Below are 24,510 nucleotides of genomic sequence, written 5' to 3'. Positions count from 1 at the left end.
ATGAGCAGGGTCATGTTAGCTTCCTGAGGCTCAGGCTAAGAATTGAAAAAAGATCTGTTTTATTCTATTGGTCAAAGCAGATTAGAAAGCCAGGCCTGGTTCGAGGGGTGGCTCCGGCTCTTGATGGGAGGTGCTGGAAAATCACATTGCAAAGAGGTGCAGATTCAGGAAAAGGCTAATTGAACCATTTTGCAAGTAATCTATCAGAACACCGTTCCCCAAGGTCTTTTTATTCTCTGGTGTTGGTCTCTCTCAATTCTAAAGTTCACATTTCAGTGAGGGAAGCTGATGAGGCTAGTTTGGAGTAAGTCAGCTATGGGTATGGGGTAAGGTCAGGTAGATTGAAATGGCTTCCTAAGGCCACCCCATGGAACTCAGGACAAAGTCCAAATCATCTGGAGTTCCCATGAGCCAAGTAGGCACTCCAAAGAGCAAGTGGGCAACACTGCAGAGGTGCTAACAGGGAATGACCTCATCATATTGGCTTTTGCAAACAATCCCAGTATTGTGGGAAGTTTAATGCATAAGGGCAACCATGCATATCAGCTAGAGAGCAGGAACCGTGGGTGGACAAAGAGGAAGGGATAGCTTCGAGGAGCATCTAAGTGGGAAAGGGGGGAAAAAACAGGTGATGAATTGGATATTGGCAAATAATATAAGAAAGCATGACTGGATGACTTCTATGTTTCTGGCTTAGTCTTCCAGGCGAAGGATTGTGCCCTTAGTTAAAACAAAGGTACGAGGTAGAAGCACGAATAATGCCTTTAATTTTCTACCCTTATGTGTCCTCATTTTACTAGTATAGGTTAGTGCTTTATATGTCTATCCATTAATGCCATGTTTTCTGGGCACAAGCAATATGCTTGGCACTATAATGGGGAGCTGTGAATTTAGCCATGATCAAGACAGAGGATGAGATCAGTGGCAGATTTCAGAGGGAACACACAAAAACAATAAACGCACAATTTAAATAAGGATAAGTGTTAAAAAAATAATGTAAGCTAACAACTCCTTTAACTAAAGGGAAGATGATGAAGCCTATTCGAAAGGATCATTTGAGATGAGATCTAAATGGTGACTTAAGTCCAGTATTGTGAAATTGGAGAGACCAGCACTCTATGCAAAAGGAAAAAATAGTAAGCGCAAAGTCCCTGAGGTGAGGACACAGTGTGCTTGAGAGACAGAAGAAAGGCCTATGAGTCGGGGAAGAGAACGCAGAAAGGACATGAATTGTTGCACATTTACTCTTCATATTCTTAAAAATCATAGAAGATTCTGTTGCATCCGCAATGCCACATGCTCAATGGTTTTGATTTATTATGTTGATCAAAATAACACTACTACTGGTGACAGGTGGTCCTGAATGACCCTAAGTTATGCTGATCCGAGTTCCAAATTATGGGGCTGGCAAACTTTGTCTTGATTTCATTTCCCATTCTCTGCTCCCCATTTCCCTGTACAGTGCATTGCATAAAAGCTTCATTCTTTTCATGCTGTGCTTCTCATCTGGGCCAGCCCAACTCAAACAGCTGCACCATCCCAAGATTAATCCATTCCCACCCCGTGGAACTCACCTCTGAATTACTGTTTTTTTGTGGTGAAGAGACATGCCCTTTGATGTGTATGGCTCAATAAGACACCCTCCAGGGATATTTCTTTTAAAGAAGTTTCCAGAATAGAAAATGTCTCAGCTATATAACAGGTTTTGACTTTACAGCATCAAAGGAAAGAGTTTTCTCCCCCTTACTATTACTCAGATATTTTAAAGAAGCACATATCCATGAGGTTGTTCATTGATGCTAATTCAGAAAAAGAAGGAAATTATTGTTCAGCAAGGGGGAATTACATCTCAGTAATATGTGTAATATTTTTCCTGAAAATTACATTAAATGGTGATCAGGCTGTTTTCTCTACAATTTGTCTCTGTAATCTACACTAGGTGGCACTGTGTAGCTCATTTTTAAGTATCCCTTTATATGAAAGGAAAGATATTAAAAATCATGAAGGACGCCTAACATGGCAGCCCCCAAATGCTTGCAAGCATTCTGCTCAACTGGCTGAAGTTCTGCAAGGAGACAGCTCATTTCCTATACATGGGTTAACATTAGTCTAACTCACTGTAAAACCAAGAACACTTACTCACAACTTGAGATTTTCTCTCTTTTCTCCATTTGCATACCTGTCAACCTGTTAAAAAGTGAGAATTTTGGAAATGCAAATAGCCTACTCATGAAATTCAATGATGTGCACATACGCCTGATTTTGAAATATTTCAACAGTACACCATTCCCTTGATGCTTAAAAAATGTCTCCCCTGAAGATAATGGTGCTGGAATGGAGTCAGCTCCCACCCACGCCATCAGCTTCACTTACTCTAGCCTTCCCCTTTCTGTGGCATCATGAAGTCAGGAATGTGCTCAAATGTACTTTCAGTAGGGTGAAGGACTATCCCAATTTCCTTGTTACTGGTCAATCTACTAACTCTGGATACTATGAAACTTACTTGTATTATTACAAACCCACTGTCCCCATCTAAGAACTCCTCTGCAGACACATGTGAACCCTGAGTTCTTATAGTTAAGACCCAGGCAGGAGAGAAGGAATGTTACTCAGCCTACAAAGCTTCTAAAATTCCATAAGAATGAGGGTTTGGAGTTGATGGCTGGCAAAAAGAAGGAAAAATATTTTCCAGGATACTTTCCAGCAGCAGAACTATTTGGCCATGTCCAAAATCTTCACAAGAGTGACTACAGAAATCAAATGACTCGAACTATCACTAAAGGGAACACTGAGAGAAATTTTCAGGCAAGTATGCCACCATTCCAGTAAGATCTAAAATAAGATTAGATCACTTCTCCAATGAAGTGCAAATCAACAAATTATGCTAACACTGTTTTAGGTGACAGCGATGATAACTGCTGCTAAAGCTGCTGGAATACGATATACAAGAAATGGGTTGGTTTTTTCAATGGGGTTTTATTAGGTTACAAATATACAGTCCTAAGACCATGAAAACATCCAAATTAAGGCATCAAGAGGAAGATACCTTCTCTGGGGAAAGGCTGCTGGCATGTAGGATTCCTTCGTCACGTAGGAAAGTACATGGCAAAATCTGCTGGTCCTTTACTCCAGAATGTCTCTGGGCTTCTCTGGATCTTTGCTTGTTTCTCCCAGGGTGTTTCTATCTCTCTGCCTCCTTAAATTGGTTTCATCTCTATCCAAAATGTCTCTGACTTTTATTCTCTCAAAAAAAGACTCCAGCAAGGGGATTAAGACCTATTTTGAATAGGCTGGGTCACATCTCCATCTCCATGGAAACAGCCTAAGCAAAAGGTCCTACAATAAGCCTGCACCTATGTGTTATCTCCGGTAACTGTCACAGCTGCCCTAAGAGGTCTGCATCCTTAACTTCATTTTACAGACCAGAAATCCTGGGCACAGGCTTGACAAACTTTGCACAGGTACAGAAGAAGCAGATTTGAAGCCAGTGCTCTCTAACACAGAAAATTTGGCATTTTACCACTTCTTCCAACAGTCTTCTAAGGTACCAGGCAGGATGCTCTCATCAGGAATGAGGTCCTGCTTAGGAACTGTCATCCTCGGGAGCCATTTACCTGACTTGAGACTATAAAGAACTGTAGAATTGCCTCAGATTAGGTAACAAATTAATATCAGTTAGGGGGTTCCTTCATTTCAAGACTGTTAAAAATAAAAGAAAGATTAGTTGAAACCATGAGTCCACAAAATAAACTGTTTCTCCAAATTTTATAAGGCAGATAGATTACATAAGCAAACCACAAATAATATATTAAGACCCCAGCAGAAAAAAAGAAAGATACTGAAGAGAGTTTAATAAATTGACCAAGCTGAAGAATTTGAGACAGTTGAGGGAAACCAGCACAGGAAGTTGAAGCACCCTAGAGCACTGGGGAGCTGTTATGACTCCCAGTCCTTAAGTGGTCTGGGGAAGGGATGATCAGCAGAGCCTCCCAGCAAGTACCTGCTAGAAGCTTATCTGGAGCCAGATGGCAGGAGCCTGCAGAGGCCAGCCACTGGGGCCAGGCTCGTAGGCTACAAAAAGCACGTAGACGGGTGGTGGGATGTCTAGAGGAACATACAAAGCATATGCTCTTGCCTGCTATGCTGCTTCCGGGTAGATTCTCTGGCTTGTCTTACCCATTTCCATATTCCTCAAGCTTCTAATTGGTTTCTGCTATGCTTATCCACTGTCCAGTCGCTCGTTCTGCTTACAATGATCATTGTTCTACCCCAACCATACCAGCTTCATCTACACAACAGCAACTAGCAATTGGAACAGCCGCCCAAACACCTCCAGGCAAATTAGTGGAGATTTAGGATATTCAAAAGCATAACACTACCGAAAAAATGCTTCAATACCTGACACTGCCTTGTGAACTCAGCTACACAATTTCTTCTGAAAATGCTTTGTGAGCCCCACAGTTAAAGGGAGTTTATATAATCCCTTGGCTCTGGGCTGGAAAAAGATATCTTTGAGGCTAGTGTTTCCTGAAAGACCCTCCCAAGGTATTCAGAAGCAATTTCCTCTGGAGTTATTTCTGGTCTCCCACTTTCTAATTTCCCCATGTTACAGAAGCTGGGTTAAACGTTAGCTGCATGCCAGCAGTTTAACCCTTTCTTTTCATTTACCAGTGGGTTATACAAGAGGAGCAGAGCTGGATGAGATGGATAACAGTATCAGGCAGACACGTCTGGAAAAATGAGTGCCCTGTACCAAGAACCATCTTATAAATCCTTAGCAAGCAGGTCAATTATTGGCCTGATCTTTTCAGACACTTAGAAAGAAATTTCTCTTTGCCTCTCTTGAGACATCTTGGCAAAGAAGAACTAATTTGGATTTCAGGAACTCGGGCTGCATGGTTTCAGATCCTCATCATAATTTTGAGTGAGAGTATGTTATATTTCTGTTTCCTGCTTTTATAAACTAAAAATTAAAATACTGCTGAGAGCAATGCAATAAAAATCACACCAACACGGTTATACCGCTGTCATATCTTTGTGCCATAATGATAACCGGGAAAGCCTCTAATATCAGCATTGGCCTCCAGCTCCACAACCTGCAGCCAGTAAGGAAGGAGTCAGGGACCCAATCAAAGCCTAAGGTCTTTTCATGAGGGTTACAACTTCCTTAATGGTGTTAGAAATATTAACTTACACCATACATATTCAGCAGAAATGTACTTTCTAGATTTTTGTCTTTTCCAAAATCCCACTCACTGATTAGCTGGAAAAACAAACAGATGACCTAAATTTCCAACCCATTTCTAAGCTCAGTCTAACGAGATCATTTAAACAGAACTTCTAAGAGGGCACCGGCAGAATCCAGTAAACAGTAGATGAAACCCTTCCTTTCTCAGAAGCTTCACACACTCCCTGCTTCCAGCTCTAAGACAATGCCAGGATGTGGGGGTGGAGGTGTCTAGGGGGCCTCAAGTTGGCAGGAAAGGGCCAGGATCCCTTCCCACTGGTACCTGGGGTGATGGTGCACATTCCTGGGACTGCTGGCTTATGGAGCATTTGCAACTGGCACCTAAAAATGGCATCAATCAGAATTTTTCTCTCTGCTTGCTCAGGACCCAGAAGCACTCCCAGGTGACTCACCAGGTTTTGACTCTAGCTTAGTCCACGGACCCCTCTGAGGTCCAGCGGTGGCTCCCTCTAGCTCCCCTGGGGAGGGGGAGAGGTTCTACTCTGCCCTCAGTTTAGGCTTTCTTTAGTCTCCCTGGGAGCCCCCTGGTATGCTCCCCACCTGGACTTTCAGCTTCTCCTGTCCTGCATATAACACTGAGAAATCAGAGCAGGTTGGGAAGGCTGAGCTACAGAAGCTAGTCACAAAATACGACGGCTGAGGCTCAGGTTGAAGTGGTACACAGTGTCCATGAGGATGCACCTTGCAGAGTACAGCTCTGGAAGTGCACTGGACCAAGGGGTCCGCTGCCTTGTGGCCATATGCTCCTAGGACTTACCTTCCCTGGCTGTGCCACATCATGACTGGGTGCAGCTCAGGTATTACTGTGCTCAGCAGAGTAACAGTCTCCCAAAGACATCCATGTCCTAACCCCAGAACATGGGAATATATTACCCAACACGGCAAAGGGGACTTTACAGAGGTGATCAAGGAACTGAAGATGGGGAGATTACATTGGGTTATCCTAATGGGCCCAATGTCATCATATGGATCCCTGTAAGAGGGAGGCCGGAGGATCAAAGGCAAAAGGATAGGACGATGGAAGCAAGGGTTGGATTGATGCACACTGAAGACAGAAGAAGGGGCTATAAGCTAAGGAATGCAGGAAGCTACTAGAAGCTGGAAAAGGCAAGGAAAGGAGTCTCCCCTTGAGCTTCCAGAAGGAACGCAGCTCTGTCACCACCTAGATTTTAGACTTCTTTGAACTCTAGAACTTCAAGAGAATAAACCTAGGCTCTTTAAAGCCATTTCTGGTAGGAATGTTTTACAGCAGCCACAGGAGACTAATGCACCTGGTTTCTTCATCTCCTTATTTTTTTGCTCCTTCCTATAGTACTATGGGGCTCCTCTCTTCCTTCCTTCTCCCTGGATCTTCCTTTCTTGTATAAAACTCTATGATCTGACCCACCAAGCATGGCTTTTGAAGTACTAAATATACAAATAAGGAAATCAGTAATTCTTGCTCAGGTTCACAAGGCTGGTTCACAAGACTACTTTCTTGATCCAAAATCCTACATTCGCATCAGAAAGCACAGTTTACCCAGTTAATTCTCATCTCATTTCTTCTATAATACACAGAACCTTCACACCCAAGCTCACCCTGTCCAAGAAGAGGAACCACCTGAGAAAGCTGGAATTACTAGAAAGACTGTACTCAAAAATAAAAAAGGGGACAAAAGAAAAAAATGGAATAATTTACATAATATTACTCATGTTACAAAACTACCACCTGCCATTTATTACTGCTGAGAAACAATAAAAAATAAAGTCTTTATCTTTTGATAGCTTATAGTCTTTGATCAATGCTTTCAAACTTGAGCATGCATCAGAATCAACAGAGAGCTTGTCACAACACAGATGGCTGGATTTCTTCAAAGGAATTGAAAACAGGTCTTCAAACAAACACCAGTGGATGAAGGTTCATAGCAGCCTCATTCACAATAGCCCAAAGGGGGACACAACCCAAGCGTCCACTGACAGAAGAACTGATAAACAAAACGTGGTCTAGCCACACAACAGAATGTTACTCAGCCATGGAAAGGAATTAAGCTCTGATGGTTGCCTCAGCATGGATGAACCTCTGAGTGAAAGATTTATACGGAGTGAAAGAAGCTATACACAAAGGACATAAATGGTGTGAGTCCAATGATAACCAGAAAAGGCAAATCTATGGAGACAGAAAGTAACGCGCGGTTACCAGGGGTTGAAGGAGGGGAAAGGGAGTGACTGTTAATGGGTGTGGGGTGACTTTTCGGGGCAATGAAATGTTCCAGAACTATACAGCGGTGATAGTCATACATCTCTGTGAATGTACTTAGTGCCACTGAATCTTATACTTCAAAATGGCTAAAATGCTAAATTTTATGTTCTGTGTATTTATCACAATTGAAAAAATAAAGAGGAAATACTAAGCATACTGACCAGGAAACAGAATGCAGGGGGAGAGATGAGAGGAGGTGAATACTCTGAAACCCCGATAGCCAGGAGGTTCTGTACCAAATAATAAAAGTAAGTGCTTTTTTTAAATGCTCACAGATTGGTGGGCCCTATCCCCAACACTTTTGATTCAGTAGGTCTGGGGTGGAGCTGAGAATGTGGATTTCCAAAACGTTCCCAGGAGATATTGGCATTGCTCTTTAGTGGGGGAGAAGGCACAAGGCAAGGTAGAAGTGTCGGGTGAATGGTACAAGAAGGTATCTACTGGCAGGGAGAAGAGCAAGAATCGCTTCTCTTTGAGGAGGTGAGAAAGGGCAAAAGGAATCATGGTATTTCAGTTGGGCCTTACAAAGTCCAAGACAGGAGATGATTTCAGGTCTAGCAAAGGGCGCAGGTGTGGGGGCAGAGGAAATCGTGTACTGTAACTGGTTGGCAAATGGCCAGCAGACCTCACCACCAGGTTGTAGCGTGTGTGAAGAAGACACTGAACCTGTTGATGGGTTTGGAGTGACCTTTTGGGGTAATGAAAGTGGGTGGGGTCCAGGTTTATTGACTTAAATACCAGGTTACGTCTGTGAGATTCAGCTCAGCAAGAACTTATGAGAGACTGTGTATTCAGTGCCAAGAGGTCAGCGAGCAAGAACTGGCCCCTGTAAGGTTTGAAATCCACTGGTAGGAAAGAGGAATCTGCTGAGGATTTGAGAATTTTGTACAGGGGAAAGACAAGATGAAAACATTGTTCTGGGCAGTCACAGAATTGGGGTCAGGGTCCAGGATGGGGTCACACACACGGATGAAAAACTAGCATATAGCAGAGGCAAGAAGAGATATCAAAAGATGCACATCAGGTGGCTCAGCCAAGGTCGAAAGAGAGGGTCAGAGTAGGTGGTGGGGATGGAAGGGCCCACACTGAGGATGGGCAGCCAAAACATGGCAGGGCCACAGAGTCAGCTCATCAGCTGGAAGGATGAAGCCAGAGGGAGCTACAGGCAGGACTACAGCTGGTGTTTTTTCTTTTCCAACTGCTTGGCTCCATGCTTCATTTCCGAAAGCCCTGCTTGCCTGCATCCAGAATGCATCCTGATGATGCACAGAAATTCAATAATACTCTGATTACATGTTTCTCGTGGCAATGGAAAAGTGATATACTTTGTTCTGAGACCAGACCCCAATATTCCTGTGATCTCGATAGCTAGAATTGGATAAACTGTTGTCAGCAGCTTCCTTTATTCCAGGCAGAGAGATGTATCCCATTTGTGGAGGAAGATTGAGCTTCTATCTTGGGAAAACAAAATTTTAATATGTCGCTTGGATATTTAAAGATAAAAGTCAAAATCCTCTTCTCTTATGGAGATATTCAGAATAATGAGGAGCTAAGCTATTTGGTTATTAACTTAGGAAACATGCCCCTACTGTAAGCAGAGATGTGGCCTCAGAGTTGCGTTTGTGAGGCTGCCCATGGAGAACAGAGGTATTTCTGTTCATTCTGGGGAAGAATGGAAAAATATCCTGAATTCCCACTGGTAAAATGGGGTCCTGGAAAATGGCAGCATGCCAAGAAGCGGAGGCAGGTGGACTCTGGGAGCCTGGATTGGTTTGCTGCATTCTAATTCCCTTCTGCTAGCCTCACGCCTTCAGGGTAAGACATCCAGGAGATGGAGGTGGATATATGGGTATGACCTTAGATGGAGGGGTAGGGATAGATGTTTGTATGCCTGTAGATCTAGACTCAGGAATCCAGGTTGATATAGAAGTAGGCAGTAGAGGTGTAGGGGAAGGTATAGATGAAGCTCTAGATAGGTATTTGGATGTGGATATAGTTACAGTTATGGTTGTAGTTGTACATATACATGTAGGTATATATAGAACAGTAGATATAGATATGGATTTAGGTGTAGGTAAAGATGTAGGTGCAGCTGCAGGTGGAGACATAAGTACTGGTATAGTTGTAAATATAACTACAAGTAGATATAGATATAAGAACAGGTATAGGTGCTAATGTAGAGATGGCTGTAGTTACAGTGACAGTGAGAGCCACAGACATAGGGAAACAGACAGCTTGAGAAAGATAAGTAGGCAGAGATGGAGGTGGAGTTGTACATACATGTAGACACAGATAGAGACATAAATAAAGACAGGAAGCACTGGTGCTTTTCCCCTTATGATTCCAAATATATTGAAGTCACACATCTAAATGTCTCTGTGAGTTCATGAACATCTGAAAGTGCTGTCAGGCTGTTTCTGTGACCCACATAAACCTAAGAGGTGTGGAAGGAAAAGATGAGTATCATGTTCAGCTAGCACACCAATGGTTCATTAAAAAATATGGTCTTATTTTCAGAGATATGAAATATTCACTTTAATGCACAACATACGCCCAAAATTTGAGTTTGTGGCCCCAGTTCTCTCATCAACTCTACTTAGTCATGGATCTTCATTAAGCGGGAAAAGTATCTCTTTTATGAACTTCCCAAGAATATTTAAATATTAGTATTTAAATACTAAATTTAAATACTAATTTAAATACTGAATACTGGTTGCCATGGCAACCAGTTATCATAATACAATACCTTTGTTTATACAGTACCTGAGCAAAGAGTTTTATAGTTATCTTGGCTTATTAAATGATTTCATAATAACCTGTCATATTTACTCGGTATTCACTTCAAGAGCACATGCAGATTTTTCCACATACATATATTTTAGATGATTAATGCAAACACTACTTTATAAAATATAATTTATAGCTACATATTTATTTTACACCTTTTATTTTGTCAAGAATAAATAGAGTTATAACAATATTCAAGCTACTGTCAAATTTAAATTCTAGAAAATAGAAACGACTTAAATTTTTCTTTTCTCTAGACACCTTTTTTGAGATAAAAATCATATTACATAAAGTTCACCCTTTTTTTTTCCTGAACCCCTGACATTGTAGGTGGGAGGCAAGAGCAACTTTGGTGAGAGGATTGAGAAAGAAATTCATTTCAGAAGAACATTCGACGTCTATTCAAGGCAGGTACTTTACTGAAGACTCAATGGTGAGCAAGATAAACTTTCTCAGTTATCTGCGAATATTTGTTTCCACATAAATACATAAATACCCCCTCTGCGCATACTGTAAGCCTGTAAGACAAAGACCCTGTGCAACCCTGTGCAATTTCTTACTCCTTACACACACACACACACACACACACACACACACACAGGGCTCTTGTTACTGCAGAGGGATTTCAGAGTCTTTCTTTCACCAGGATATGGACCATCCACTTTGAAAACGTGCCGTTTCGTTTCACCCCTTACTTTGTTGTCTGACATCTGTTCTCTGTGAGTCTGGACCCAAACTCCAAGCTTTACCTCCTGTTACACCTGTAAACAATTGCAGAACACGACCAATCCTTTCCCATTGTATAAGCCAGCACCAAGAGGCAAACAGGTGAACTCTCCTCCACTTTCACATGCAGTCTGCTTCTCAGACACTGCCCCACTGGATGCAGCCTTGACCTTCTAAACACCAATAACTATATGGCCTGTGAACCTTGAGTTCTAAGGACCCATTCTGTGGTACCCCACTGAGGGCATCCTTGGAATCATGGAGACCTCTGTCTTGGATCTGCTTCCGGGATCTGGAGTCGTGATCGGTAGGCACAGTTTACTGAGAACTGCTCTAAGGATTGGAGGGCCAATCCTTAGTAAGAAGAGCAAACTGTGACGTGCTTATCCCACATGGGGTGGACATACATTGAGGTGAAGGAGGTTTCCATTTGGAGCCGACGTCGGCTGTGGGAGAGGTGGATTCTCGTCAGTCCAGGGCCAACCCCGGGGAGGGGGTCCTGGAGAGGTGCGGCTGTCCACACACCCAGCAGTGGCGGCAACGAGAGCACCAGCCAAGAGGCGAGACTATGGGTGGAACACCACAGCCTCCAATCCGTTTACTCATCCGCGCTTTCACGGTCCAGCAGCAGTCTTGGGTCCTCAGTTCCCTCCTTGTCCAACATGGGTCTCACTACCACCAGTGTCCAATATTCTAACCATTTTATTGCAAACACTCAACTCTTTACTGACAATATGCTCTAAAAGCAAAAGCAAAAAAAACACAAACAGAGCTAGACACAAATCTGATTTCTCCCCTACTGTAAGTGAACGGCTGGACATTGCTAGATAAAAAAAAAATCATAAAGCAATACTGACTTGTCTCACTTTATATTACCTCGCGTATTCACTCATTCATTATAGAATACCCACTAGTTATCAACCACTGTTTTAAGTACAGAAAAAGTTTTGAACAAAATAGCTAAAAATCCTGTCCTTGAGGATATTAAAATTCTAGCAGATTACAGTTTCATGATCAAAACTTCAAGTAGCCCCTCCAAGTTATCCTTTTCCTTAATATGCTGCTTTCTTATTTTTCAAAGAATACTTCATATATTTTCCTCGCTCTAAAAATCTACAAAGCCTTCACTCAACGGCATCACTCCCCAATGCACATGGCTCATTTCCCTCAGGAAAACGTAAGTCCCTAGAGAGTAAGTCGGCCATATCGCCACCCTCAGTCCACACACCTTCCTGGGCCTGCAGTACAAGCTGCTACTTCTCTCCCGTAACATCTGAAGAAATAACACCTCTGGCCTTTGTTTTGTGAGGTTGCTATCACAAATCCCACAAACTGCGCTGGACTTCAACAACAGGAATTTACTGACTCACGGTATTGAGGCTGGGAGAAATCCAAAATCAAGGTGTCGGCCAGGTAACACGTTCCTCTCAACTTCTGGAAGATTAGCCGAACTGCTCGCCCTGCTGGCAGCTCCCTGCCGCTCCACGGCCCGTAACCCCGCCCCGGTCACGTGGGGAGGCTACACCTTTTGCTTCCGTTTCCACTGATTTCCGGTTCCGCTGACTTCTGGTTCTACAGTCTTCCGGATTTTGGCTCCTCTTCCTGGCTTATGCTCTCTGGCTCAACTTCATTCCTGAAATGAAACTTTTTCTAATTGATCCACACTTCAGCTGGGCTGCACTGTAAGTAACATAACATCGTCAGGAGGTCTGACCTGGACCCAGACCAAGAGCATGTGCCTAAATGGGGGATATAATTCACTCCACTATACCTCTCTTACCCGAGGCAAGATCTGGCCTTGTGTTCTGAATACCTCCCCCTTTCTCTTTCAGGACTAGGCTCTCCCACGATATCCTTTCCCTTGTATTACCAATTTTGCCCCCTCTGCTGTATCATTTCTACCATTAAACCTACTTATTTTAGTATCTAGTATCTGCTACTTTACCACGTCTTTAACCATCTCTCCCCAAGCCCCATTTTATGGCTCCATTTCACAGGGACATCAAAAAAATCTTTTAAAGATTGTCACCCCCCGCTCTGGCCTCTATATGATTGTTGTGTCTATTTCTTCATTTCCATCTCTTCCTTCCACCCTAAGGAAAATCATAAGTTTGATGTGTAATAACCCCATATTTTTTAGACTTTTACTTTATAATGTACCCTTAATGAGAACATAGGCTGTTTTGCATCAATTTACATACATATTTTATACTATATGCGCTGTTCTATAATTTGTTTTCTTTACTCAGCACTTCATCTGTATATACGTATATGTACGTAAATGTGTATATCTATCTGCAGAGAAAGAGAGCGAATTTCATAGGTATTTATTTCATTCTTTGGCTGCTATATAGTTTTTCATTGGAAAACATACCACAGTTTATTCACCCATAGCCACCTAATTTTCCATTTGGGGGAGAGGGTTAGAAGCTGGTGGAATTACAAGTAATATTTACATTTGTATCTTTTGGACACGTCAGTTTCTGTAGGGTATACAGTAGGAGTGGAATTGGTGGGACATGGAATAGATATGTTTGCCAGTTTCCTTAATATTTACAAACAGCTCAAAACATATTGTCCTTGCCAACACAATATTGTCAGTTTTGGCAATTTTGCAAATCTGCCGGATGTGAAAATATATCATATTTTTATTTTAACTTGCCTTTTCACAAATACTACTGATGTTAAGCATCTTTTCAAGTTGTTATTGATATTTCATATAGTTACTAAGGTATTACTGCTAAATTTTTATTGCTAATGCTCATACTTGGTGAATTTTCTATTCAAAAACTTTATTCATTTTCTTTTGATCTCTTGATTCACTAGATCCTTATGTTCTAAACAGGAATCCTCTGAGTAGGTAGATAAGTTGATAGGTAGAAATACATAGGCAGAACATGTGTAGATATCTGCTCTATATCTTTAACTTTTACATCTATGGTGATTTATATCCTGAAGAAATTTAGATTTTGATACAATCATTATTCAGTCTTTGGTTATGGGTCTTGTTTTATCCTGCTTTAAAAAATCATTTCCAGTCCTGAAGATATAAAGGTGTTTATTATTTTTATGCAGATAGTTTCACAGTTCTATTTTTCATCTTGAAGTTCTTCATCTAGCTCCATCTGTGTATGACATAGAGGTCTAATTTTATTATTTGTTGTGTATAAAAAAATTGTAGACTTTTTCTGTTATGTTTTCCTTGAAGTACTTTGTAATACGTCTCTATTTTTGAATTCCAAAAAAACCCCTTTTTTATGTTATTCTTTTTCAGAGGTTCCACAATTACTCAGTTTTTTCTGAGGATTTTGCTGTTATGCATATATTTATGCATGTTTGCTGAATACCAAGAAAACAAAAACAAGAAACAAAAAAACAACTTGGTATTTTTTTTTTAATTTATTCAGCCCTTTATGGAAAATTGATATAATTATGATAAAGTCTATCCATTAGATGACTGTTATCCCAGTAATTTGGATCTATTTATATCGTTTAATATTGTCTTGCAGTTTTTTTTCCATGGAGAGTTTTGCTAGATATATTCCTAGATACTTTGTAGACTTTGTTAGTATAGTGCATGAAATTTTCTGTTCGTCTCTATTAACTAACTGAAAGTGCTGGTGTAGAGGAGCGCCAGTGCTTTCCATATGCTAGTTTTTATTCAGAGACACTGCTGAATCTCTAAGTAGTGCCAATAATTCACATGAATATCTCTAGATTTACTATATAAATGCTTAGACATCTGCAAATGGTGACAAAGTTTTCTCCTCATTTCTAATCATTATTCTTATTTCTTTCTTTTCATTTTCCTAGAGTACCCAGTACAAAGTTGAAAAATAATTATGGCCTTGAATGCATTTGTCTTGTTTTTGACTTTTAAAATACTACTTCTAAAGCATTGTTATAAAATATGATGTTTGATCAGCATTTTGGGTATTCTTTATCATACATATTTTAAAATTTCATCACTGGTTGCTAAATATTGTTAGTCTGACTTTGATTTAAATACTGTCCAACCCACTTTTCTCCTGTTTATTTATTATCACTTTCTGCTTTAACTTTTTTTTTTGGCGTGGGCAGACTCTGGAAATCAAACCCAGGTCTCAGGCATGGCAGGTGAGAATTCTGCCATGGAGCCACCATCGCATCACCCCCTGCTTTGACTTTTAAATGCTTCATTCATGTTTTCAACCCAATGCCAAATGGCTTCTGTTTTCACTGGTCCTTGAAAATGTCAAACGTGATTTCCCTGACCCCAAATCAGATGGTCATTCTTCTTAACCCATTTCTCTCAAACCCTAAACAGCTTTCCACAAAGTAAATTATTTTCTCCTTTTTAAAAAACCTTCTCCTTTGGGCTGCTGAGAACCTCTACTCTCTTGGCACTCCTCTGGGTTCATAAGCCTTTCACTATTTCTTTTTTTTTCTGTTCTCCTTCTATACCAAACATTTAAATGCTGGTTGAGCCAAGACACTGTTATCAACCCCCTGCTCATTTCTTTCTAAGCTTTCTTTCTTCATCTGTCCTCTGTCTGATGGTACTCAAATGTGTGCTTTCAAATCTAAAATTCTGCTCTGACATTCAGATTCATTATCCAACTCCCTACTAACATGTGCCCTTAGAAATCCAAAAATATATACACATTCTAGGTCTTTCCTATTTTGATAAATAGCACTATTACCCACTCTCACAATAGCTCAGACAATTTACAAGTCATCCTTGATTTTACCTGTTTCCTCGTAGTCAATCTATCAGTCTTATAATTCTACTTCTAAAATATATTACAGAACCATTCATTTCACACCATCATAACTGTTGTAGCCCTAGTCCAAATTATCCTCTCTTCTCACTGCAAATAATACCGATGGTTTCCCTGATTCCCTCTGATTTTTCCCCATCCCAGTTCCAATTAGCATACAAGTAATTTAAAAATATATATCCGATGATGTCACCTACTTGTTTAAATTCCTCCAGAAGTTTCCCATTATCTTGCTTATTATCTCTCTCTACTGATAATATTCAGTAAACACTGAATTATTTGATGAAAGAACAAATTAGTGAATATGAATAAGTGAATAAAAAAACTGACATTTGGGATTTCTTTTTACTGATAAACTAGAGTTAGTAATACGGTCTCAGGGTGAAAATCCCAGTACAAAAAATAGCTAAAACAGATGCACAGAGTCAAGAAAGAATAAGATACATTTGAGGAAGGCAGGAAGTCACCGTATTTAGACATAAGGTTGTGGGAATTTGGTTCCTCTTGATCCTACTTGTAGGCAGCAAGGTAGAGAGGTTTAACAATGAGGGATTTTTTTTTAATATGCTGTGTGGTAGAATCACATTTGTTATTTTTCCATGTGAATATCCCATTATAGCAGCACCATTTGTTGAATTTTTGTTTGTTTGTTTTGCTTTTTTGTTTATTTTTGGGAAGTGCATGAACTGGGAATCGAGCCCGGGTCTCCCACCTGACAGGCAAGAATTCTACCACTAAACTACCCTTACACCCCCAACAGTGAGGGATTTTATACCTTTTGTTAAGGAATGTCGACTTTTTCTTCAATGTATCTCTCTCACACATACACACATATACATACAGCATGCCATATTTCATGTATACAGTGTGTGGTATATGTGTGATTTGATATATAGATGTGTGTGCATGTGTATGCATGTGTGTGTGTATGTGTGTGTATGTGGTGCTATAACAAATACCACAAACCTAGGGCTTAAGGCAACAAAATTTCATAGATTTTGTGGGTCAGGAATGGCTTGGTGGGTCCTCTACCTCATAGTTCCTTACAGGGCTGCAACCAAGGATGAAGGCCATCAGCCTAAGGGCATTGTGGGAGTAGACCCCTCTCAAATTCATTGACATGGCTGTTGACAAGACTGAGTTTCCCTGTGACTGTTGGCCCAAGGAGGTCCTTGGTTCTTTGCCACTTGGGCCTCTCCGTGGTACAGCTCACAACATGACATCTTGTATTATACGAATAAGTACCAAGAACTAGAGAGAGAAAAGGGAGAGTATGCAAGCAGGATGGAAGTTACTGTCTTTTATTCCCTAATCTCAAAGGGGCTTTCCTTCATTTTTGTCATATTCTATTCGTTAGAAACAATTCACTAGGTTTGGCCCATACTCCAGGGGAGGAGATTACATGAAGACATGAATACCAAGGTGGAGCAGAGGGGGCTGGGGATCATTAGATGCTGTCCTAGAATTGCCTAGTACTGTATGTGTGTGTATCCCTCCAAGATAACTAAATGGTAAATCTGCATGTGCATTTGGAAATTAACAGTGCCATTTCAAGTCTTTCAAACTGGTGCTTTTTGGTGTATTTCTATGCTAAAGGATCATATTTAATATTTTGAAGTTGAGATATTGGAGCCTAAATGGATACAAACCCAGTCTTCTTGACCCACAAAGGGCAAATGCTGACAAATGTCCCCAAAACTGAGAACCCACAGAATCATCCAGAAAAGCCCTTTGGGTGGAAACAGGTCAGCATATCTCAGCAATACGCTCTCTAGAGAGGAAAACAGGAGAATTTCCCAGTGGCATCCAGTAATCTGTGCCACATTAGACCTAGAATTGGCCCTGACCTTCATCATTAATACGCACCAAATGAAAACAAATACGATTTAGAATGGGGGAAAAGTGCCCCTTGCCTTCATTGACTGTTCACTTTCCTGCAGCCAGACTTGACATTAACATCTTAATGGCCCTGATGGAATCACTTAGGAGCTCAGCTTCATTTAAACAGAGAAAATGCTAATGAGGATAAAACGTGGGTGATTAATAAATGTGATTGAGATGGAATGACCTTTACTTATTCACTGGGTAATTAAAGTAATCAAGGGAGACCCAGCTGTGGTGAGAAATGTCATATAATAGACCAAAATACAATTAGCTATCATCTTTCGCAAAAAATACAACATTCAATAGGATTTGCAGAGGAAGGGATACTTTTAAAAATCTCGTTGTTAAATAAGTAAAGGATTTTTCAAGACTGGCTGGGAAATGGTTTTTGCTTCCGGGCAGCTACAGCAGCATAAAAGCACGTGATGGAAAAATATAATCCCTGTGGTATAAAAAAGTATCATGTAAACATCTCTCCTACTTGCCCTTAAATATCCTTTTGAATTCCGATTAGACATTCCCAGTAGCATCCAATATCAATCAAAAAAAAAAAAAAAGTGGCTCAAAGGCACTAGATCTCCTTAAATTCCTCTGATGTTACTCTTGGGGAAAAAGATGAGGAATGAATTGTCCCTAAAAGCCCTTGTCCTCTTACTTTTGGCAGCAAAGCAGGCAACCCTGTCCAAAAGTCTGGTAAGGAAATCCATCCACATTAAAGGTCAGCAATCCAGTTTTCCTGTCCTGGACTGACTGAGGACATTTGAACATTATTGTCCTTACTCCAGCAATTAATAAATGTGATTTGCCCCACTGTCATCATCAAACTTCCTTCTCCACTCCTTGCATAAAAAAATCCAGCTGCCAGGAAAAAAAAAGTTCAGCTTCCAAACCTCTAACCATCACCCCCTTTCTAGGTAAGGGAACTTTCAAAAAGCTTCTTTGAGCAGAGTCCCTGGGTGCAGGTGCAGGCCCACTGTCTCCGTCTTTTTATCTGTGGTCAGCTTCCTTAAACCCTCTGAAGCCTCTGTTCCCTAATTCCATTACTAATATCCGTACTCGAATTTCCAGAAAGCTTGAGGATGCTTGCCATATAAAATCTCAAATCAGAACTGTAGCTAACATTTATAGAGTACTCATTACTTGGTAGACACTAAAACCCAGGAAAAACAACTTGAACCTCTCTGAACATCAGTTTCCTCATATATTAATTGGGGATAATTACACCTCCTAATCCAGTGGTTGTGGTTATCAGATGGATTAATAAATGTAAAATATTAGTGTCTGCCAAGTAATGAGCTCGCTATAAATGTTAGCTATTAGTTTGCTATATTTGCTCTACACTAGTCCCAGATCATAAAAATTAAGCTAAAAGAACCAAAGCTACACAGTGACGTGAATTCTGTTACTGTAACTGAGCTGTAAAGGTGCCTATGAGTTTCCCAGTAGCCACTGCAAAATAAAACATACCACAAAACCACGGAGCTCTTGTTGTGTCATTGAAGAAAAGCCATCCACTGATTTCCTTGGGAGTAAATAAAGATGAATTAATTGCATGGAACTTTCTGTAAGTAATGTTAAACAACAAAATGCATAGAGAGTCAGCAATGATGAATTTGCAAAAAGGAAAAAGAAACCTGCAACATTTTCTGTGTCCTTTTAATGAGAATAAACCCCACAGTTATGTCAGCTCTACATTCTACCTCACCTTCCATTCAAGTAAAAACCTGGAAGAGTTGTGAAGGTCAGAGTCAGTGGTCTCCAAACCTGAAATATTATGCCCACTTAGAGAACACCAGTCGCCATCACAGAACAGAAGGGAACATAGATCAAAGTTCAGCAGCCAGAACTAGGTATCAACTTTTTAATTTGGAGACATCCTTCTGATGAGATTGAGGGAGCGCTGCACACGAAGTGATAGTAACCAATTAGATGTAATTAACGAAAATGTCTATAAACCCAAATACTACAGGGTTGTATTTGATAATGTTTAAAAATTGAAGTCAGTAAGTATCTCTTAAGTGCCCAGGTGCATTCTGTGTGTGGGGTTTTGCAGAAGAAAACTCATTTTCTGTTCTCGGGTAATGCACAGCTTAGAGGTGGGGTGTGTGTGTGTGGAATAGTTATAAGAAAATGAACCTAATTTCATGGGGGAACCAGCAGTGTGGTTTGAAATAGCCCAATTCAAACATGATTTTTGGGGGGGTGAAGAAGTAGGCTTGTGTTTTAATTTTTTTTTTTTTTTTTTGCCTACTACCAAATGAAACAGTCATGGTAATTTTAATGTGAAACTAATAGTGTCTTTTTAAAATCTTAGAACATAAAATGAATATCTAAGTAGATGTGGTATGTTTAATTCATGGCCTCTCATTCCCAAGAACAGCAGCAAACCTCCCTGGGGTATGCCCGTCTCAGGCTGAAGAGTAGACACACAAGCGACTGTTTTGGCATCAGACCAGCCAGCTTGGAGGGGTGGCTCCTTTCTCCTCCAGCTGTCCAGATTTGGATGGCTGACTCCTATCTGTACCTCACTTGCTCATCTGTGAAATTAGACCCACCCAATTCTTTTTCTTTTAAGGCCTCCCAAGATCCTCCCCAAATCCTAAAAACTACAAGGTTTGCTCTTCTGTCAGTTAGGGGTTGGGAGGATTCAGTAGTTCATTCCAGCCAAAGTCAAGATACATTATCACGCAGTCATTTCCTAGTTCTTGAAAATAATACATTTAATTCCACATCTATAGGCAATGGGGTTTCCTCCACTTATTTCACCCTGCCCGTAGTATTTCTGAAGTTCTCAATGCTTGAAAACCGCCTGGAGACATTTGTGCATAATATTCCACGTAGGATTGTCCTCCTGTAATACTGGCATATAGAATGTTTGCTGGATTAGACCCGAAAGTCGATGGGTCTTGGCTGTAATGGGGAGCCTTTGAAAGAAAATAGACTTTAAAATGCCTTATCTTGTAGCTTGTTCTCTAGGTTTATACAGAACTTTATGTTATTACTTAGAGCGCAACTAGATTTTCCTATTCTGAAGAGAATGCCCTGACAACAAGAAATTAGAACTAAAAGCTGTGTCATCATTTTCAAAGAAATTTCTTATTCCTTTTTTTCTCTTTCTTTCTTTATTTCTCCCTCTCTGTTACTAGGGCTTCCCTTCATAGTACCAGCTGGTGAACGAAAAACTCATGGAAGATTTTTTTCCAGTTAGTTGATCACTTTGGAAATGTTTACCTAGGAAGCCATAAATCATACACATGCAAAAAATTGTTTTTGTCCTACTAAGTTTGGCATTTGTGTCAAATTCAAGTGAATGCACTTGATAATGTCGGAATTCTCATCTGTATTTTCCTCCAAAGAGCTATGATACTCTCTATTTTGAAATAAGTGTAAGTAAGCAAACCTCAGAACTATAGAACCACATCCTTTGTTTAAGAATCTGTTGTTGCTCCAGAATCCTCTTGATCACATTGAAAGGTAGAGAGACAGGCCAGTAAATCTCTTGCTTACAGCCTTGGCAGGTTGGAGAGTTGGAGGAGGAGGGTGTTTTCTAGACTCTGTAGACTATTTTCTGAAAAGAAATTATTATATTTTTATTCATTTCATTTTGGCTTATCCTTCCTCTCCCTTTTTTTTTTTTTGTACTTTTCCACTTCCATTTATTTGCCTGCCTACTTTTCATTTGTCCTTCTATTAAGAAGTTAGATGTTTTCACTTTCCCCATGTCCTACAATTTGGTGTTTATTTTTCTTGTATTTGTATCACTTTATTTTTAGTCCTCCCTCTCTCTGCCTTATTCTTTCAAGTTCTTTTTCCCTTTAGGTATTTTTTGTGTTGACTTGAATTTCTCACTGTTTAAATACTCGTGTGATACACAAGTGAGCACAAGAGGCCAGTGATGGGATCACGAGTCCATGAGCAATGATCTAAAATAGGCAGTGACCTATGGTGCACACAAACGAGCCTGTGCTTATTGTAATGAAGAGAGATTGAGCAGCTGTGTACAAAGACAGATTGTTAGGGTAAATTGGAATGAAATGGAAAAAATATTCTCACCAGTTGCTATAATGATCTAATTTTATGCATTCAGAATTTAAGCAATAAATTGTAAAGTATTCAAATGGGATTAGGGCTTCTAATATTACATCCTAAGAATTTTACTTCCATGTTGTGAATTTCCATGTTGTTACTGGTCAGTGCTGATCATTTTGTCAGGATTTTCCATGTAAATTCTTGAGCAAATCAAAGACCCATCCCTTATCTTTCCTATGGAGGCCAGGCCACAGTTCTTGGACAGGTACCAGCTGGAAGATTGAACTGGACTGAGTTTCAAAGGCTATTCAAAAAACCTCAATTTAAAATCTTACAGCTGTAGGAAAACTTAGAATCATATATCATGACATCACAATTTTACATGTAAGGGGAAGAAGTATCAGAAAAGCTTAGGAAACTGGTGAGAGTTAAACAATAAATTCATGTCAGTGCTAACTCAAAGTTCTCTGTCAGGGCTCACAAGGGTTCTAGTGCAGTCAGGGTTTGTTGGTGATACTGGTATTTGAATCCAATTCTTCTAGCTTTTGGATGTGAAAGAGACAGCAAAAAGTGTAACGTGTAGAAGAGGAGGCAATGGTCCTTCTAATTATTAGGGATTTCTTTCTACTCCAGCAAAGATTTTTCTAGAAATTTCTGTGATTTTTCTCATTTCCTATTAATTTAACTTCTTCGATTGTCTGTAGCACCCCCTCTTCCCTCCAGCAAAACTCTCTCTGTTTTCCTTTGTTATTTTAATGATGCTGAAACTAGAGCTGCAAGGAACCCAAGAGAGCACCTGGCCCCAATATCAGAAGCACAATACTCCCAGGGCTCCTTATTAGAGGGAGGCAGGAGGGCCAGAGTCAGAGAGGGCGCTGGGATGATAGGAGCACAGGTCAGCATGTTGCGACTGCTGGCTTTGAAGATAGAGGAAAGGGTGACAAACCAAAGATGCAGGTGGCCTCTGGAACATGGAAGAGGCAAGGAACTGAGTTCTCCATGTCTTAATTCCCATGGCTGCCATAACAGGATACCACACTCTAGGTGGCCAACAGAAATGTATTGTCTCTCAGTTCTGGATACAAGATGTCTGAAATCGAGGTAGCAGCAGGGCCATGCACCCTCTGATATCTGCACGGGAAGATCCTTCCTCGCCTCTTTCTGTTTCTACTGTTTGCCAGCTGTCCTTAGCATTTCTTGATTTGTGGAAACTTCTGCCTCCATCTTCACATGGATGTGTCCTCTGGGTCTCTTGTGTCTGTGTCCAAACTTCCCTCTCATAAGGATGCCAGGCTTATTGGATTAGGGCCCTATTAGGACTTGAATATATCAATTTATAGTACTCCTTCAGAAGGGACACAGCTCTCTGGACCCATTTTAGATGTCTAACCTCCAGAATTGTCAAGTAATAAATTTACATTGTTTTGGGCCATAAATTTACAGCGATTTGTTACCGCAGCAATAGGAAACCAGTACTGGGGGGAGAGGGGAGAGGTGCTTGTAAAAATCAGCATCTGGGCCCAACACTCAATGATTCTAATTCAGGTGTTCTTCCACCAAATTTTGATATTTCACAAATGTTGTCAGTTACTGTAGCTCTAAGGAAAGCTGAGTCTTTTCGATAAGAACCACAGCTCTCTAATACGTAAGAAACATGACAGTTATCCTTAAATCATATATATATTTGTACACTTACAGTGACCCATCAGTCTTTACTAAAAAATGAAATTCCATTTCTCTAACTGTACTTTAGCCAGTTTGCCTAAAGGGGCTTCTCAACAGGGAGCCCTTATATTTCTTCTGCAGTTCACACTCCATTCACCCGTCTGCCCTACCCCACCCTGAGCCCCAGTCTACCGTATTGTCCTCACAGATGCCCATACCTAACAATGGCGAGGTTGTAGTGCTGCTGCTTTGGTGTTGCTGGCTGGGTGACCACACTGATGATGAATAAGTACTCAAGAAGCCAGTAGTGACATGATATAGCCAAGTCTCAAGTACAATTTACACTTTTAAGCCTATAGGGTGCTCAACTGTGTGAGGTCAAGTTGCTCAAAGAGTAAGATAGCTTCTTCTTACTTCTCTTTTCAAGTTCTGGTTCTCCTAACTGCTTTTCCATAATGAGTTAATTAAGGAATACAATTCAGTTATTTCAGTGGAATTGTGTTCCCAATTTTTCACTCTTCGCACCATCCCCATCCTTTTTCATGTGACTTTGTACTTTCTCCCATCAGCAGTAGTGGATATTTCCCTGCTGCCTTATGTTGGGCTTAGCAAAAATGAGTTTCCTACTGCAGCTATAACAGAAAGCTACATATTTTGTAACTTAAAACAACACAGATTTCCTATTGTATGATTCTGGAGGTCAGAGGCCCCAAAATGCTTTTTATGTGACTAACATCAAAGTGTCTAGAAGGCAATCTGGTCCTTGCCTTTTCCAGCTTCTAGAAGCTGCCCTCATTTCTTGACTCTTGCCCCATTTCTAGCACTGGCTTCACTCCAAAGTCCGCTTCTGTCATCACTTCTCCCAATCTGAATTCTCTTGCCTCCTTCTAATAAGGAAACTTGCATCACTTTGGGCCCAGCTGAACTATCCAGGAGTGTGATCTCTCCATGTCAAGATCCTTAAATTTTTCATATCTGCAAAATATCTTTTGCTATATAAGGTAACATGTTCACAAGTTCCAGGGATTAGGCCGCTAGACATCTTTGGGGAGGAGGGTGCATTATTCTTTCCATCACAGCAATATTCCTTGCTTTGGTCAGAAGAATATAGACAAGAGTGATGGTTTACTAGGTCCAAGTCCAGACCTGGAAAGGAAATACAAGTTCCCACT

Source organism: Tamandua tetradactyla, chromosome X (assembly GCF_023851605.1).
Source record: "Tamandua tetradactyla isolate mTamTet1 chromosome X, mTamTet1.pri, whole genome shotgun sequence".
Taxonomy (NCBI): Eukaryota; Metazoa; Chordata; class Mammalia; order Pilosa; family Myrmecophagidae; genus Tamandua; species Tamandua tetradactyla.
The sequence above is the reverse complement of the archived record's forward strand: the minus strand, read 5'-3'. Positions refer to the sequence as shown.